This window comes from Equus asinus, chromosome 23, assembly GCF_041296235.1.
Source record: "Equus asinus isolate D_3611 breed Donkey chromosome 23, EquAss-T2T_v2, whole genome shotgun sequence".
Classification (NCBI taxonomy): domain Eukaryota; kingdom Metazoa; phylum Chordata; class Mammalia; order Perissodactyla; family Equidae; genus Equus; species Equus asinus.
Window position 1 is genome coordinate 59,525,175 of NC_091812.1, and position 19,008 is coordinate 59,544,182.

The window sequence follows — 19,008 nt, forward strand, 5'->3', positions numbered from 1 at the left end:
GAAAGTAAACAACAGGCAACTTTACAAATTGTGGAGTATGAACCATTTCTGCTCTTATACAGAGCAAAGTTTCTCTCAGGGAACACTTCTGTAGCTGTAGTCAATGTGTGCACAATGAGATTGTGCATTCCACTGAGACACTTGGTTTGATAGGTAATACCATCGGGGCATCTGTTTCTGCTGCAGCCTTTGGCTCCACACCTTAAAGGACCCACAGTAAGTTCACCTCTGACTAGAACCAATTCCTCCTTGTCCCCCTACCAGGCAGTTTTCTTTGCTTAGACATGGAAGCTGTTTTAACACTGGCCCTTGTGAAGCACGATGTACCAAAAGTGCTATGCCAAACATTTATAATTTGTGTAAAAACTCCACATCCCCATATTGAGCACCTCAAAATGAAAACAGATAACTCTCTAATTGTTAACTGTCTCTGCTCCCCTAATATTAAACATAAAAACCACATGAGAAAGATAGAAATTCAGAGAGAAGTAACATAAGCCTGTCACAAGTCATAAACAAAAAACTATCTGTGGGACAGCCTGGATGACAAATGTTCTACTATGTACATTTTAAAATGAGGCAGGCAAAAGTTGGGAGGCTGGTTAATTTTCCCCTCTTTCTCCTGCTTCTGCTTTGTCTCCTTGGGTATCCCATGTCCACAATGTCAAGTTGCCTCTCAGTCATTGCCTATTAGGGTGCCGTCTTTGTATGACCCTTCGCTTAATGTATCAAATTCAGTAATGGTTTCATCAAAAGCTGTCTTTGCAAGAGAGCAGGCTTTCTCAGAGGAGTTCAGATCTCATAATAGAACACAGGGAACTAAGGACCAGACCCAATCTAATAGGATGAGTCCATTGCATTTCTTTTTTGCTGATTTCAAAAGCTTCTTTGTATGCTTTTGGTGACCCATCCACAATCCCTTTCTTGTCCTCACCAGCAGCAACCTCAGCCATGTAACGATATTAGTCTCTTTTCGTTTTCAGATGGAAGATTTTGCTCTCTGCTTGTGAAGCATTGGGATGGATAACTTTTCCAAAAGAGATTGTACATCATTGCAGGTGTCCTCTAAGTTTGATCTCAATTTTCCTTCTGTTGTCATGAGTCATCTGTTGCTTTTTCTCAGCGTCTTCTCTCTTTAGCTCAATGCTTGAGGTGACTCTCCAAAATGACCTACAACTTCTTACATTTTTTTATAAGTAACTGAGAGAAGATGATTCTCGTCATTGGCTAATTCAGCTCCTTGCTCAGTTATAGACTTCTTGCAGGCTGCCGTGTCATCATATTGCTGAGCCTGCTCGGTCAGTTTGGCTTCAGTTCTGGCTTATTTTTATCTGTGATGAATGTTTTGTGTCTGGAGTGGTTCTTGGAGGATGGACAGAGGCCCAGCGGTCTCTGCCTTTTTGTTTTCAAAGATACTTTTATCAGATTAATGATCTTCTCATCTATTCCTGAATTACTGAAAGTTTTCTTTTAAATCATGAATTTCGGTTGCATTTTATCACACAACTTTCTCACACCTATTTGAAATAAACATATTGCTTTTCTCTTTCAGTATCTTAACGTGGCAAATTATATTTACGGATTTCCTAATCATAAGCCTGAAGAAGAGCAGTTTTATAATTTTCTTTTTATATAATTTTTTGTTGTTGTTATATGTATCCATAGTAAGTATATTTTTCAGTTGTTTTTAACTTTATTGAAAAGTATGTCATGCTATATGTAGTAATTAAGGAATTTATCACTAATAATATATTGTTTCCTACATATTATTACATATAGCTATAATTCATTCATTTTGATTGTTTCATATTTCATTGTGTAAATAAACAATTTATTGTGTGTTTATTCATATCAGTTATTGGGACTTTTTATAAGCTATAATAGTAAAGACAGTATATAGCTGGCATAGGGATAGAAAACCGGCCAATGGAATAGAACAGAGAACCAAGACTAGACTCATGCATTCACAGAACTTCAGGTACATCAGAGACGCAATACATCAGGTACATCAGGATGCAATAAATGAAACTGGAAAACTGGTTATCCAGAAAAATAAAATCATCTCCAGCTAGATTAAGGATTTGACTATTAAAACAAAACTGTGAACATCTTAGTGAGCATATTGGTGAGCATATTTTAGGCACAAAAATTATTGACAATATTTGACAATATTAAAATTAAGAAATTCGGTTCATTGAAAAATAAACCTAAGTGAAAACATGTTATAAATGGGAAAAAGTTATCAGCATTAAACATAGCAAAAAAATAAATTTTATCAAGACAGTTAAAGAACTCCCACAAATTAGTAGATAAAGCACTAACAGTGGGAAACAGTGGGACACAAGACATGAAAAGGCATTTCATAGCAGAAGAAATGCATATGGCTAGTAAAGAGATTAGAAAATGTTTGACCTCACCCATTGTCAGGGCAATGTAAATCAAGATATCTATTCCTATTCCAGCTATATACTGTTTCTACTATTATAGCTTATAAAAGTCTTAATAACTGATATGAATAAACATACAATAAATTGTTTATTTACACAATGAAATATGAAACAACAGTCAAAATGAATGAATTATAGCTATATGTAATAATATGTGGGAAACAATATATTACTAGTAAAAAATGAATTAAAAACATAAATGTAAGACCTGAAATTGTAGAACTCCTTAAAGAAAATGTAGGGAAAAATCTCCCTGAAATTGGTTTTGGGAACAATTTTTTGGATCTGACTCCAAAAGCAAAGTTTACAGCAAACTAAAAATCTTCTGTATAGCAAAGAAAATGATCAACAAAATGAAAAGGCAACCTGTGGAGTGTGAGAAAATATTTGCAAATTAGACATCTGATATGGGGTTAATATCCAAAATATATAAGGAACTTACATAAATCAATAGCGAAAAGACACAAATAATTCAATTAGAAAGTAGACAAAGGAAATTTTACAGACATTTATCCAAAGAAGACATACAAATGTCCAACAGGTATATGAAAAAGTGCTCAACATCTCTAGTCATCAGGGAAATGCAAATCGAATCCACAGTGAGATATCCTTGCACACCTGTTAGGATGGCTTTTATAAAAAAGACAAGAGACAACAAGAGTTGATGAGGGTGTGCAAAAAAGTGAACCTTTGTGCGCTTTTGGTGGGAATGTAAATTGGCACATCCACTATGGAAAGTAATATGGAAGTTCCTCAGAAACAAAAAATAGAACTGCCATATGACCCAGCAATCCTCCTTCTAGGTATATATCCAAGGAAATAAAATCAGTTATCTTGCAGAGATATCTGTATCCTCATGTTCATGGCAGCATCATTCACAAAAGCCAAGATATGGAAATAATCTAAATGTCTGTTGACAGACAAATGGATAAATAAAGTGTGTTTATATATACTTATTTATATATATATACACATACACACAATGGAATATTATTCAGTCATAAAGAGAAGGAAAACCTGCCACTTGCAACAACATGGATGAATCTGGGGTACATTATGCTAAGTGAAGTAAGAAACAGAAAGACAAATCCTGTATGGTCTCACTTAATGTGGAGCCTACCAAAGTCAACATCATATAACTAGAGAATGGAACGGTCATTGCCAGGGACTGGGGGTTGGGGAAAATGGGGAGACTTTGGTTAAAGGGTAAAAACTTTCAGTTATAAGATAAACAATTTCTGGGGATCTAATGCATAGCATGGTGACTATAGTTAATTATACTGCATTGTGGACTTTAAATTTGCTGAAGGAATAGATATTAAGTGTTCTCACCACACACACAAAAATGATAGCTACTATATGAAGTGATGGATGTGTTAATTAACTTGATTGTGGTAATTATTTCACAATGTAAACACATATTAAATCATCACACTGTACTATCTGAAAAAAAATGCACTTCCATGCAGCCCACCAGTGTCACTTCCAGATATTTACCCAAGAGCAACGAAAAAAATATGTGCAAAGACTTGTTGGTGAATATTCACAGCAATTTTATCCAGAGTAGCCAAAGAGTGGAAACAACCCAAATGTCCACCAGCAGGCAAATAATCTGTAGTGCATCCATGTAATGAAATACTACTTACAAATAAAAAGAAATGAACCACTGATACCTGCAACATGACTGGATCTCAAAAGAATTTGGATGAAGAAAATAAATCAGAAAAAAAGTACCTCTGACATGATTCAATTTACATGAAACTCTTAAAGAGTCTAAACTATAGTGAAAGAAAGCAGATAAGTGGTTGCCTGGGGCTGGAGCTGGAGGTGTATTGACTTGGAAAGGAGCACCAGGCAGCTTTTTGAGATGATGGAGGTATTCTGTCTAGATTGTGGTAGGGGTTAGCCAAGTCTATGTATTTGTCAAAATTCATTTAACTCTTTACTTACAATGGGTGTATTTTATTCTCTATAAATTGTACCTCAATAAAATTGACAAAGAAAAAGAATCTGGCCTTCATCTTGGGTGGTATGTTTACAAATGTTTATTACATCAATGTAAACAAACAAGCAATCCAGTCACATAAATGTAGTAAATGCACACATACATAAAGGAAGGTCACAAATGGGCCAATTGGATTATGATCAATCCAAGTCTGTGAACTTGAGATCCATTACATTTTCAAAATATAACATGTCTGCCCATGCTAATTCCCTATGCCTTTTAGAAAATTTAAATGAAGATTTACTGATGTCCTAGTGAAGCCAGGTACCTGAGGGTTACTGTAGATGTTCAATAAGAACATGATTGCCTTTTGACCTTGTTCCCAACACAAACTTAGATGAAAATAAGTTAATCTTATCAAATCCCTTTTTTTTCCCCTTTGCTGTGACCCTTTGTTTCTCCTAATGTCCTCCTGCCAAGCCTCTTAGCTCTACAAACCACCCCCCACCCCCGTTGTCTGCTCTTGTTAAGGCAAATTTGGGAGAATCCATCCTCCCACCTTCTTGTTTTGGCCAATTGTAATAAACCTTTCTCCATCTCTAAGCACAGATGTCTCAGTGATTGATTTACTGCACATCAGGCATACGAACTTGACATTAAGAGGTTTGCTGTCACTAGCACTGGCGTGTGTTTATAATATCTTCAATAGGGACATGAATTACTATTGGCCTGATATTTGAAAATTTATTGGAAATATAAAGAGATTTACGTGACTCTTTAGCTGCTCTCTACTATTAATACATACTGAGAAAACTATGGATAATCTGGAATGTTCAAAGGTTCCTGTGGGGATAATGTCTGATTCTAGTTCCCTGGAGTTATAAGGCAGAATCAGGGAGGGAAGAAGAGACAAGTGCAGATACTCTCTTTACTGGAATCCAGGCTGGAAGCAGAAGCTTGATGTACCAAAGGGCCAAAGCAGAAGAAAGTCAGAATGCCAGCCAATGTAACTATGTTTCATTGCTTAGATTCCATTTATTTCTCTAAAAATTTAGATGGGTAAAACTTCATTCCAGCCTAGCCTACAGTTTTTTATAATAGGTAAAAATCACCTTAATATACAAAGAATGGAGAACATGGTTTGAACTTAAAATTGCTTAAATCTCTAAAAGTGACTGAACTTTATACAATTATATAGACATCATTTCCTAAGAATTCCACACAGCCATCACTTTAATTTTTCTGACACTACTGATTAATGGAGATAACTAAACTATTGCTCCAATCCCTTAATTATCTTTCAGATATTGTCCGGATTGTTTTCTTGTACTGACATCCATGGCCATTCTTCTTGATTGAGAGACGGTAGGAAACAATCATGGAGAGAGGAAGGTCAGGAGTCAGGTAAAGCTGGGTTCACAGTCTAACTCTGTGACTTAGCAGCTATTTGACGCTGAGCAAATAACTTTTCTATGCTCTGGTTTCCTCATCTGTGATATCAAGATAAGAGTATTAGTAACTATCTATTTATAGGTTTTTATATGTTTATAATATTAAATGAAGTAATACATGCAGGACAATTAGCACAGAGTAAGAATTCAACACATGATAGTTATAAAGAATGTATTTGGAAATAATTTTGTTTCAAGAAAATGTTTATATAATGCTACTTTGTGCTACAGGTTGGTTTTGAACTTTGAAAGACTAATTTTCTACCTAAGAGAGGCTGGACTCAAAATCCTTCTCACTTCAGAAAATAACCTGTAGAAACAGACTCTCAGTGGACTTGTCTGTGTTTGGAAACCTATACATCAAACAGAAAATGATTAACTGAAGACAGAAAGAACAAGTTTGTTTTTATTTCTTGAAGAGGTATCAACAACCCTGTGTGTAACTGTGTGATCCTTCTCACTGTCAAAGCAGACGAAAATGTGCTGGGTAGGGGCTGCGGATTCACTCCAATCCCTCAGACCTGCATTTGACAGGCACTTCTTGTCTCTCTGGATCTTTTTCCTTGTGCAGGTTTGGAAGGGCATCTATACATTTTCCTTCTCTTCAGTTGAAAACAAGCTAAACTAAACCAAACTAAACTAAATAGAATAATTCAAACCCTCCTCAACCAAACAAGACCACTTTTGCACATGTACTTGTGTATCATGATATAGCCAGAAACATTTCCTTCATATAAGTATCTGTGATTCTAAAGAAAAAGAGCATTGGCCGGGGTTAGGAAACATTACAATGTTATGGTGATGTTAGGACCTTCCAGGAATGATAATTTATCGCCATGACAAAACTGGGTACGTTTTAAATTCAGATGTGGAGTGTCTTACCCTTCTAAATTGTCCATGTAGGAGAGAAATACTGATTCACTTGACTCATAGTTATTCATATCCTTAATCAGCCTTTTTTCCCACATGAGAACCAATTTACAGAAAATAAAGATATTTAAAGTTATATTTAGCAATAAGAATAGTTTTTAAAAATACATCTTTAAAAAATGATAAATGATGTTGGAGAGGAGGTAGAGAAAAGGGAACCCTCATATACTGCTGGTGGGAATGCGAACTGGTAGAACAACTATGGAAAACAGTATGGAGATTTCTCAAAAAATTGAAAATAGAAATACCATATGATCCAGCTCTCCCACTACTCGTTGTTTATCCAAAGAACTTGAAATCAATGATCCAGAGAGATTTATACACCCCTATGTTCATTGTAGTATTATTCACAATAGCCAAGATGTGGAAGCAACCCAAGTGCCCTTCTATAGATGAATGGATAAAGAAGATGTGGTGCATATATATACAATGGAATACTACTCAGCCATAAAAAAGACAAAAATTGTCCCATTTGCAGCAACATGGATGGACCTTGAGGGTATGATGTTAAGCGAAATGAGTCAGACAGAGAAGGACAAATACTGCATGATTTCACTCATATGTGGAAGATAACAAATACATGGATAAAGAGAACTGATTAGTGGTTACCAGAGGGGAAGGGGATTTGGGGCTGGGCGAAAGGGATAAAGGAGCACATATGTATGGTGATGTATAAAAATTAGACTACTGGGGGTGAGCACAATGAAGTATATTCAGGAGTTGATGCACAATAATGTACACCCCAAATTACACAATGTTATGAAACATTATAATCCCGATAAAATTCCTGAGAAAAAAATGGTTAAGATGATAAATTTAAAAAAAGATAAACGGTCATTTTAAAATATCCAAACACTATAATAAAATAAAATACCACCAATACCCAGAAAGAGTGACATTTAACAGGTAAGAAAACATATTCATTCTATTTGACTTCTCTGAATCCCAAGGAGAACGTGTATATTCATACAACTCAGACTACCTATTTTATTGTACAAAATAATTCCAATGAGAAAGTAATTTTGTTTTTTTTTTTCATATTAGAGAAGTAGTGAGACGGAGGCAGCGTCCTAAGAAGTGCTCATCCTGAAATTAAAAAAGGCTGTATTCTGAACCTGTATGATCTCTATTTGACCGTTAGTTGGTCACTGCTGATCTATACTGTAGATTACACCAACTCCTTTCTTAGTTCGTATTCCCAGTTTTTCTTGTTTGTTTAATAACTGAATCTCATTGCTAGTCAGGACTAGGAGCCTCAAGGTTTATCCTGCTTGTTTGAGTCAGACTGTCCTCTAGGCTGTTCAGTGACGGGCTTTTCTGTGAGAACAGGACCTTCTGGGAGTTTAACGCACAGCATGGTGATTATAGTTATAGTTATACTGTATTGTATGCTTGAAATTTGTGAGGAGATTAGATCTTAAGTGTTCTGACACACACAAAAAGGAAACTGAGGTGAGTTGATGGGTATGTTAATTAGCTTGATTGTGGTAATCATTTCACAATGTACACATATGTCATACATCACACTGTACACCTTAAATATATATAATTTTGGTCAATCATATCTCCATAAAGCCGTAAAAAAATATGGGCCAGAAACCGTAACTTACAATTACTGAAAGATCAAGCCTTAGCCTTTTCTCTGTTGAAGTTTCTTTTTAAAGGAGAATGCATGAGGCCTTTAAATATTTAAGACGTCTCTAAAAGAAGGAAGTGGAGAGACACAAATCACAGCTATAAAACCCATAGGCTGATTAAGTCAGAGCTGAGGAAGCATTTTATTTCCTCTCTGAAGTCCGAATCTTCTGCTCCTAATTTTATTTTCTTAGGGTGGTATACCTTGGACTTCATCTAAGTTCTGGGTTCCTAATCTTGTCAGCCATTTTTTGGATCACTCTCTTCTCTAGTACGATCTCTGATGACTAGGCCCTCACCCTGCCCCCCACCCTCCCCCGCTTCAATCTTTGAACTGTGACCAAGACCCAATATTCTATTACAGGAGATGCATACCAGTTAAACTAGCCAACCAAACATATATACTATGCAGCATTTTTTACTGCTCTAAATATAGTGATTGGCAGAATATCTAATTTTTCACCAGGAGTTGTGTTAAATATTTAAAACAACAAAGAAATCATGAACAAATCTGGGGTTTTATGATGACCCACCACTTACTGAATCCATGACTTTGAACAATTCTTTTACTTTTCTGTACTTCAGTTGCCATGTTGGTAAAATGAGAAAAATATGAATATATTTATAATTTATGCAAAAGCATCTGTACATAGTAGGTATTCACAAAGTAAATCTTTAATTTTCAGTATTTTCTATGATGAAACTAATGTATATTTTCATAAACTGCTGTTTTAGCTTTGGGGTGAAAATGATTTAGTTCTAAATTCAGTGAAAGTCCGTATGTTGAAGCCAATTCCAGCACCTTGATCACCAAAGCAAAAACTGAGTGCTAACACTACCAAGTGACAGCAAGTGATTCAACTTTCTCTTTACTGGATTGTTTTCTGGTTAAGTTAACACACATTTCAAAACTCACCCAGAGCATTGCCTTTTGGCTTTGACACTGAACTTAAAATGATGATATTTCAGGGAAAACTGAAATGCAAAGGATGTTATGTTGCATTTACTTTAAGGTTCATTCACTCTGACTTTTACATGACTTGTTAGACATTAGCCTCCCTGTTTTGAAAAGGCCAGGTACATCAGGGTTAGTGCAGAGGGTGAACACCATTAGTCTGCACTTTATCACTGTCATCCAGCTGCTGAATGGCTGCATTTTGCATTCCACAGGTAATGGAGGATTTCAGAGCTATTTCTACTCTTATACAAGTCAAGACTTATCAGAGAACTCAGGGTTTCTGATTTTAAGTAGGAAAGACTTATTCTACCCCAGTTCCTCAAGTAGCCTATGACAAGGGATTTTCACATATTGAGGGATACGGGGTAACTATTCCCATTCAAAACTTATTCGGCTTGAACTAAAAAGCCTGACTTATGGCTTATCAAACATATACTGTACTCCTGCTTAACTAATAAAGTAAAGAATGTACTCTCTTAAGATAAGAATGCATACTTCTCCTCCTGCGCCCTACTGGTAACACCCTAGTGGAAACACCCAGATTAGTCCCTTTCTGACATCACGGTCATGTTGAGCTCATAATACGCAACTGAACACCTCTTTAAAATTTTGATGAAAATGTACCCTAGATTTGTTTAACGTGAGTTTGTTCTAAAATGATATAAGACTCTACTGATACCCATGCTGCTCCGAACACCTTCTAAGGCCTTCCTGGGTTATAATCCCCCTCCTGGCTCATAATAAATTCACCTCAATTTTGATTTATAGGTTGGTTATGGAATATTTGTGTTGACACCTACATTCAACTTACAATAAGAATATAGTAATTATTGTCTGTGGTTGCATTTTGTAACCTATTCACGAACTCTACAGTAGAATTAGTTCAGAACTTATTATTTAAATATGTAGTAATTGTAAGACAGACCCAAACTTTGCTTTAAATATTTGCTTTAGCCTGGATTGTGACCAACATCAAATATCGTAATCAGATGCACCTTGAGTTGTCATTCATTTTTTACATCAACTCAGAGATCTGCGATTTCGGAAACTGAAATAAGAGCATGTTCACTCAACACAGCACGATCTCCCCTGCTCCCTTCTAAGCTCAGCCCAACAGGCGGAAGCACCCAAACCCTGACAGTTTTATTTGGGCATTAAGCAGAGATTTTATTTCACTTCATTACATCTTATCACACTTTTCATTTTTTATTCTGCAATGGCAGGCTCATCTTCCTCTTACACCGCCAGAGGCTACCAGTTGGTAATAAATCTCAGCTTCAAACCCACTCAGAAGAGGAGAAATCAAATGAGTAAAAAAGGAAGTAGACCATAGCTGCTGCTTCCATTCATACTCATAGATTTTCTGCAACCTTAGGGGACTTGTTACGATCCTAAGTGTAATTGAGGGACGAACATGATTTGTATATGGGGAGAATTGGGTTCCAGTTTTGACCCTGGATTTCACTAATTGAAAACCTTAATGTTTCTGGCATACACATTTCCATATTTACAAATTAAAGATTGGACTAAATAATCTTTGTGTCATTGTCAACTTGGAAAATACACGCTTCAGACAAGAGAAGAAACATTTATTTTTTGTGTAAGTAGCTGTGTGCATGCTCTTGATTCTCAATTAATAGAAGAATAACTGACTTTTTAGCTCTTGGTATGTTTTGGTAGTAATATCACTTTAAAAATAAATATATGCTTTTTGTGATAGTTGATTTTATGAGTCAACTTGGCTGGATCATGGGGTGCTCAGACATGTGGATAAACACTTTTTCTGGGTGTGTCTGTGAGAGTGTTTCTGGAAAAGAGTAACACTTGAATTTGTGAACTGAGTAAAGCAGATTGCTCTCCCCAGTGTGCACGGGCGTCATGCAATCTGTTGAGGGCCTGAAAAGAATAAAAAGGCAGAGCAGAGAAGAATTTGCTCTCTGTCTGACAGGATGAGCTGGGATGTTGGTCTTCTGCCCTTGAGCTGGGGTTTAAATCATCAACTCCCCTGGTTCTCGGGCCTTCGCACTGGAAGTGGAATTTACACTGCTGGTTTTGCCGATTCTCAGACCTTCAGACTTGGACTGAAATGATACCACTGGCTTTCCTGGGTATCCAGTTTCAAGAAGACAGATTGTGGGAATCCTCAGCCTTCATAATTATGTGAGCCAATTTCTTATTTTATATATCCATATAATACATTATTATATATATATCTTATTGGTTCTGTTTCTCTGGAGAACCTTGACTAACACACTTTCCTTTTTCAAAAACTGTAGTTTTCAAAATGATTGGCAAATCAGTAATTTACATTATTTAATTTCACATTTTCACATGCCCCTCAAAACATTGTACATATTACCTTACTTTTTTCCTACTTTTCCTTTTGTTAAAAAATGAAAATCCTTTGATATAACTGGGCAGGTATTGCCATCTCCATTTTAAGAATGATGGATTCAAGACGAGGAGAAATTAAGTGGCTTAGTAAAGCTTTTATGGGTAGTTAGCATGAGAAAGAGTACAACTCAAGTTAGCTAACTGTTGTACATGCTAATTTGCTTTTTAAAATCAATATCTTATTGTGAAATATACAGAAATGTTCATAGTACTTGTGCAGTTTAACAACAGTTGTGAAGAGAACACTTGTGTAACTTCCACACAAGCGAAGTAGTAGAAAATCGCTCGTATCTCAGAAGGCTCTCTCCATCTCTTCTGCGCCAAATATCAATTGATTGCTTCTTACCTTCAAACTCCCCTTTTTAAAATCTGCTGTTTGATAACGGAGCCTTAGGCATTTTTTTTCTTTGCTGCCAACGCGATATTAAGCGTCGTCGGTAGAGGGAGCTAGAGGGACTTCGCAGGAGGAAGGGGCGTCTCTGATTGCAACGTGCCGCCGTTGGCGTCTTTCTCCTAAAGTATTGTCTGTAGGTGTGTGCAGCCTGGTTGATGCTGGATCCTCAACGTGGTGATGTCCCCCTCCCTCTGGGTCTGCCCGCCAACCTCGCCCCTCCTGCACCGCAGAGGGATGTTTCCTGCTTGCCTAGTGGCTCTGAACCAGCTTTGGCCTGTACAACTCAATGAACTTCGTGCCTTGGGCTTCAACTATGCTTTCTTAACAAGGTCTGAATCCCTTCCAAGGTGGTCCTTCCGTGTGTACCTACCGCATTCTTCAGAATCCTAGTTGCATATTGGTCGTTACTGCTCTGTTATCGTGGTTTGGGACCCTCACTGATACACCTTACAAATCACAGATCCCTCATTTCTCCCCAGAGGCAGCTGCTATCCTAACTCATTTAAAATGATTTTCTTGAGTTCCTTTATAATTTTGCTACTCACATATACGTTTTTAAAAATACTAAACCAGTTTGAAAAATAACCTGCTAGTGCATGTGGGTGTAACGGGTGTGCATGTGCAAATATGCTGGCAATGAAAACGTGTGTTACAAATGAGTAGATGCCTGCAGAGCTGGAGGGCGGCTGGGTACCATGTGCTTGCACACTTAGGGGTGCATGTGTACTGTGAGTATGGAGGCAGAAGGAGTATGAGTGTGTATCCTTATGGTACCTGTGCAAGCGTGTGTGTGTGTGTGCGCCTGAGTGGAAGCTGGAGGCTCTCTGCCCAGGGAGCCCCAGCTTCTAAGCTCCAACGACCTCCGCTTTGGACTCCAGCTGAGGCGTGCAGGGTGGCGAGTTTCCGTTCTCTTGGTGCGGAGGGCTGTGCTGGGTTTCATCCCACGTTTAAACATAGTTTCATTTTGCTTTTTTTAGAACTTTATATAAACACAGTGTATAATCTTTTGTTACTTGCTCTTTTTTGTTCAAAATGATGTCTTTTAGATACACGAATGTTCTTGTATCTGTGATCTGCTGTATTTATATACCCACAATGGATTTCCCGTTCTAATACTATTGGTCATGTGGATTGTTTCCAATATTTGACAATTATGTCCAATTGTGCTCTAAACATTCTTGTACCTGCTGCGAATAAGTATTTTTATCTCAATAGACTGTGCACAGGGGTGAAATTTCTGAATCAAAGGAAATACATCTTCAAGATGTTTAGGTTTCGCTATACTGTTTACCAAAGAGGTCCTTCTAGTTTGCAATCCCTTCAGCCATATGTGGGAAATCTTCTAACTCTCTATGTTAACCATTTAAATATTAAGAAAAATGCTATTATTTAGCATTTTCATGACTTCTGAAATTTAGTGCCTTTGCATATGTTTATTAGTAATTTGAGTTCCTCTTTTGTGAAATGCCTGCTTCAAGTCTTCTACTTATTTTTCTATTGGGTTGTCTGACTTTTTAGGAGTTTTCTTCCTTGTCATATATAATCTGGATAAAATCATTTCTCAGCTGTCTGTGTTGCAAATACCTTCTATTCTATGGCTCTTTACTTTTTTTTTAAATGGTGTCTTTTGTAGAAGGCAAAATTATGATCCTAATTTTAAGATAGTTGAGTTTATTAGTCTTTTTCTTCATGGCTACAGCTTTTTTGTGTTTTGTTTAAGAAATCCTTTTCTACCAAGGCTATTAATATATTCTTCCAAATTACCTTCTAAAAGCTTTATGGTTTTGCCTTTCACATTTAGGTTTTTAATCTACCTGGAATTGATTTTTTTATATGGCGTGAATGCACTTGCTATTATGCCATAATTTCTGAAAACCAAATCAACGAGGTCTCCATTACCATTTAGTGTATACATCCACAGTTTGGAGAGAGGCCACCTCACGTACCATGATGCTGAATTGGGGAGGGGGAGGAGGGAAGCGTTTAATTTTTAAGAAAACAGTAATTAAGTTCTTACTGAGTTCAAACCCAGTGGTGTTTTACTTACATAACCTCAAAAAAGCTTATTTTATAGATAAACCAATTAAGGGTTAGAGAATTTAAGGAGCTTTTGGCCAGGGTCACATACAGTGTCAATTTGAGCAAGGATTCAAGTTTTTACCATTTAACTCAAGATCTTCTGCTACTTCTCTTTGTCAAGGGATAGTGTGTGTGTGCACACACGTGCCTGTGTTCTTCCGATTTCCTTTGTTTTTCTGTGCTTTACATTTGAAATTTGGATTTTCCTGCGATTATCCACTATCTCCGATTCCTATTATGAGTTTTGCCTGTACTCAGAGATACCCCACTTTCCTTACAAGTGTTTTCAAAATAGTGCCACATGCAGAGTTATGCTTCTCTTTCCCTGTTTACATCACAATATCTTTCAGTAAAAATGTTTTATTCAAGAAATATAAGGGCTGGCTCCATGGCCAAGTGGTTAAGTTCGCGCGCTCCGCTGCGGCGGCCCAGGGTTTTGCTGGTTCGGATCCTGGGCGTGGACATGGCACCGCTCCTCAGGCCACGTTGAGGCGGCGTCCCACATCCCACAACTAGAAGGACCTGCAACTAAGATATGCAACTGTGTACCAGGCAGGGTTTGGGGAGATAAAGCAGAAAAAAAAAAAAGATTGGCAACAGTTGTTAGCCCAGGTGCCAATGTTTAAAACAAAAAAAGAAATATAGAAATTTGACAATTTTCTGAAGTTAAATTTTCGTTATACATGTACGGCCCCCAGAACCTGCATCAGTTTGCCGTCTCTGTTCCATGGAGCCCTCTGGGGCTCTGGTGAGCTCTCACACCATCCACATTGGAGGTGGCTGGGCTGGGTAGGCAGGGCTTTGCTTCCTGCATCCCACACAAACACCTCACACTAGCTTCAGCCACAGAAGCTCTGAGTTATCTGATACATTTGTTGGGCTGCCAGTTAAAATTTCATTTGAATAAAGGTTTTTGCCACTAAAAATGTCTGAAAATAACTGGACAGAGTGAGTAATTTTAGGATGCAACAGAGTACTTTCAGTTATCCAAATACAAGATTATAAAAAAAAAAATCCACTGGAGAAAATTAAGTTTATAATGCTTTTAATTCTAGAATTAATAAGTGAATTTAGTAAGATCAATACAAAAAGTCGGTTTTATTTAAATAGTAATAAAGAATTGGAAGATGAAGTGAAAAATATTTATAAGAGCGTTATAAAACCTAAAATACTTAGGGAGATATTTTTTAAAAAATACATAAAAGACTTCTATACTTGGGTCAGCCCTGAGGTGCAGCAGTTAAGTTTGCAGCTTCCGCTTTCATGGCCCGGGGTTCGCTGGTTCGGATTCCAGATGCAGACATTTGCACTGCTTGTCAAGCCATCCTGTGGCAGGTGTCCCACATATAAAATAGAGGAAGATGGGCATGGATGTTAGCTCAGGGCCAGTCTTCCTCAGCAAAAAAGAGGAGGATTGGCAGCAGATGTTATATCAGGGCTGATCTTCCTCAAAAAAAAAAAAAATAGACTTCTATACTGAAAACTACAAATAATTGCCAACAGAGATTTTAAAAAGTATAAAAAATTCAGAGCTGTATCATATTCATGGGGTGAAAAACTCAGTATTATTAAGACGTATGTTCTTGCCGTATTTACTTCAACACTATCACAATAAAAACCCTACCCTCTCTGGATTTTCTTTCGCTGCTGGATCTTGCTCGGATAATTACTTACTACTTTGTTATTTCTGCAATGCTTCCAGCTAGGCATATGTGTATGTACATGTATATTCTTAACTGAGCCAAAGTACCTAGTCTGTAGTTTCTTCACTTGGTACTATTGCAGTGGGGAGCTGGATAATTCTTTGTTAATAAGGGCTGTTCTGTGTGTTGCATATACAGCAACATTCTTTTCCTCTATCCATATAGTAGCATCCTCCCACTTGTGACAAACAAAATGTGCCTAGGCATTGCCAAAAGTCTCTTGGGAGGCAAAATTGCCCCTAGTTCAGAACCACTGATCTAATTAATACCTCATTTTCCAAAGCAAAAAGCCTTCATTTCAAATAAGTCTTTTCATCCTCCGTCTTCATTTGTTGCTCTCAAACATTATCTTTTACCCTGGTTCTTGCCAACAGCTTTCTTAAAGATTGAAACATTTACAATGATTACATCCCTTTAAATAATTTATTTATTCCTCATTAATTATAGAGTTAATTCCAAATTTCTTAACAGAGCATTTGAACCTCTGTCTACTTCTCGGGTCTCTTGTCTCACCATACCTAGTTTCAGATGAGTATTCTTGCAATGTCATTTTTTTTTTTTTATCACTCCCAGCCCGCACCACACTGTATTGGTTTTCATTGTGTCTCTGTTACCTTCCTTCCCTTGAGATATTTCTTAGGTGTCACTCCAAATCCTCTTGACCCCACTTCTGACTTCAGACACTGCGGGAATAGTTTTGTGGTGGCTTCAAGGAGCTCCAGGTGGTCCTGTTTGTGTACAGTTCATATCCTGCCATGGGTCTCTCTGATGTTGTGGTATGAGATGCTTGTAGAAATTTGCCTGGTAGTCATGAATGAGTCTGGGGGAAGTGGATGCCTCTGGGGCCATTCTTGACCAATAGGGGACATAAATAAATGTTTCCACCTTCATCCTCTGGGCGGATAGTTTTGTGAATATTGTTTAAACTTCCTGAGGATGTTTCATATAATTTAGTACCAGTCACACGCCTTGGTGACCAACCCAATAACACATACTTATATTGGCTTTCCCTCCTTCCCTGGTTTGCTACCCCGTCCCTTCCTCATGCTGCTTAGGCTCAATTCCCAAGTAAACTCCCTGCACATAAGCCTTACTCTCAGGTTCTGCTTTTGGTGGATCTAAAACAAAGACAACCTGACCAACTTTTGCTCGTCCTTTAAGACTCTTCTTAGGTATAATTGCTTCCAAAAAATATCTCCTTACCTCTCTCCCATGTCTTCATTTTTACTGATGTTTCCCTCAGTGCCACCTATTTCACCATACCCTTTGCTGATTATCTTCAAACCTCCTTGAGAACTGCACTTATGTCAAAATCATCCTTTTTCCTTTGGTACCTGGATACCGTCTTGAATAAGGTTATACCTAGGTGGTTGTGATGGCATTTCAATTATTAATCTTGAATAAAAGATTTATGTAGCTAATTAAATAAAATACTTAATTTTGGGGAGATTAGAAGTGGATAGAGAACCATGTAATAAAAATATTTGACTCCAAACCATTTTCAGGGGGAGGAAATTAACCTATTAATTCTCTATCTCTCTTCTTAGTCATCTTTTTTGTTCAGGTTGAGGCTGAGAACTAATTCTTGGGAGGATAGAAGTTTAAAGAAAACACATCCCTTCTGAGGACAGACAAAGCACTGAAATTATGTGATGAAATTGGTATAAATTAAATCACAATTTCATATTCAATAGCCTTATTCTCTGTGAATCAGTAAGCAAGAGAGGACTTGAGAAGACTGATGGCTTGAGGTGATAAAAGAAATAGAGCTAGATCCTCCAGCATGAATGATGTGGAATCCCCTAGAACTGAATGAAGTAATCACCAGACGGTGGATGGCATCCACAAGAGAATGGATGTATATAAGTCAGGGAATAATATGTTTTTAGTAAGTGGACATACACAGTCCCCTCAACACCATCCAGAGTCCTAAGCGTAAAAAATTTCTGCCTTTTGGATCAGCTACCTACTGTCACTTTTGTTACACAGAATCCAGGTTATTTGCTAAGAGAAGAGAAAACTAAACACACGACAAAGAGAATATGTTGATATCTGTGACAAGCTGGAGAGAGAGGAGAGGGAGAGGAAAAGAAAACCTGGGATGAGATTGTCTCATATTTGAGGGAACAACTGCCAATCGTGGAAAATCTAGAATAGAGCACTGGGAAGAAAGCTTCTTTTTGTTTTTCTTTTTGTTTTTTAATAAAAAAAGTGACTCTGCAATTGAAACTTTTTAAACTCAGAGCAGATGGAGAGAAGGTGGAAGAAGGAATGCTACCATGCTGGGAATTGGTATTACAGATAAGGAGAAAGAAATATGGTAGTGTGGGAATCTAAGGTGCTCTTGAGAATGCTGGGAATGCCATGGAGCTGGTAAAGACACTGATATGGTTAGCAGCTTAGACTGGTGCTGGTAAGGCTTTGTTAAGGGAGGTCGATAAGTAAGGCAGCTTTTGAGTATACAAGACCTTATCATGAGCCATAGGCACTGTGCTGTGGAGTAGATCTCCAGAACTTATTTATCTCGCATTACTGAAACTTTCTACCGTTTGATCATCATCTCCATGTCCACCTCCCCCAAACTTTTGGGAACCACTGTTTTACCTTCAGTTTCTATGAGTTTGACTATTTTAGATTCCACATGTAAGTGAGATCATACGGTATTTGTCTTTCTGTGCCCGGCTTATTTCACTTAGCATCACGTCCTCCAGGCTGTCCATGTTGTCACAAATGGCAGGATTTCCTGAGCTTTAGGTGTCATATCCAAAAATTAGATATATGTATTATGACTTTTTAAATTGAATTTTAATAATATTAAAATAGTTAAATTGGGTACGTAAAGTGTGGCAAGTTTTGCTAAATGCTTTACAACATTATCTAAACAAATACTTAAAGTAGCCACTTAAAGTAAAGACTAGTATTATGACCTTGTCATGGGTGGAGAATGTAAATCTAGGCAAAGTGAGTAACTTACTCAAGGACAATATATATGATAACACTAGGAATAGATCCTGGGTCTGCCTGACACATAGATGTAACTAGTAGATGCTACTACCATAAGTCACCAATGGC

General features: G+C 37.3%; 1 long non-coding RNA gene and 1 pseudogene across 2 annotated transcripts in view; one reads left to right on the top strand and one right to left on the bottom strand.

Moving 5' to 3' along the window:
- Positions 1-602: 602 nt before the first annotated feature.
- On the bottom strand, positions 603-9,000 carry LOC106836599 (14-3-3 protein zeta/delta pseudogene; annotated as a pseudogene).
- A 2,175-nt stretch (positions 9,001-11,175) lies between these two features.
- The window catches only part of LOC106836601 (uncharacterized), a 140,092-nt gene continuing 132,259 nt past the window's right edge, over positions 11,176-19,008 (top strand). For both annotated transcript variants that reach the window (XR_006518801.2, XR_011497476.1), the window contains exon 1: positions 11,176-11,526. This is a non-coding gene — a long non-coding RNA (uncharacterized lncRNA). The remainder of the gene's footprint in view (positions 11,527-19,008) is intronic.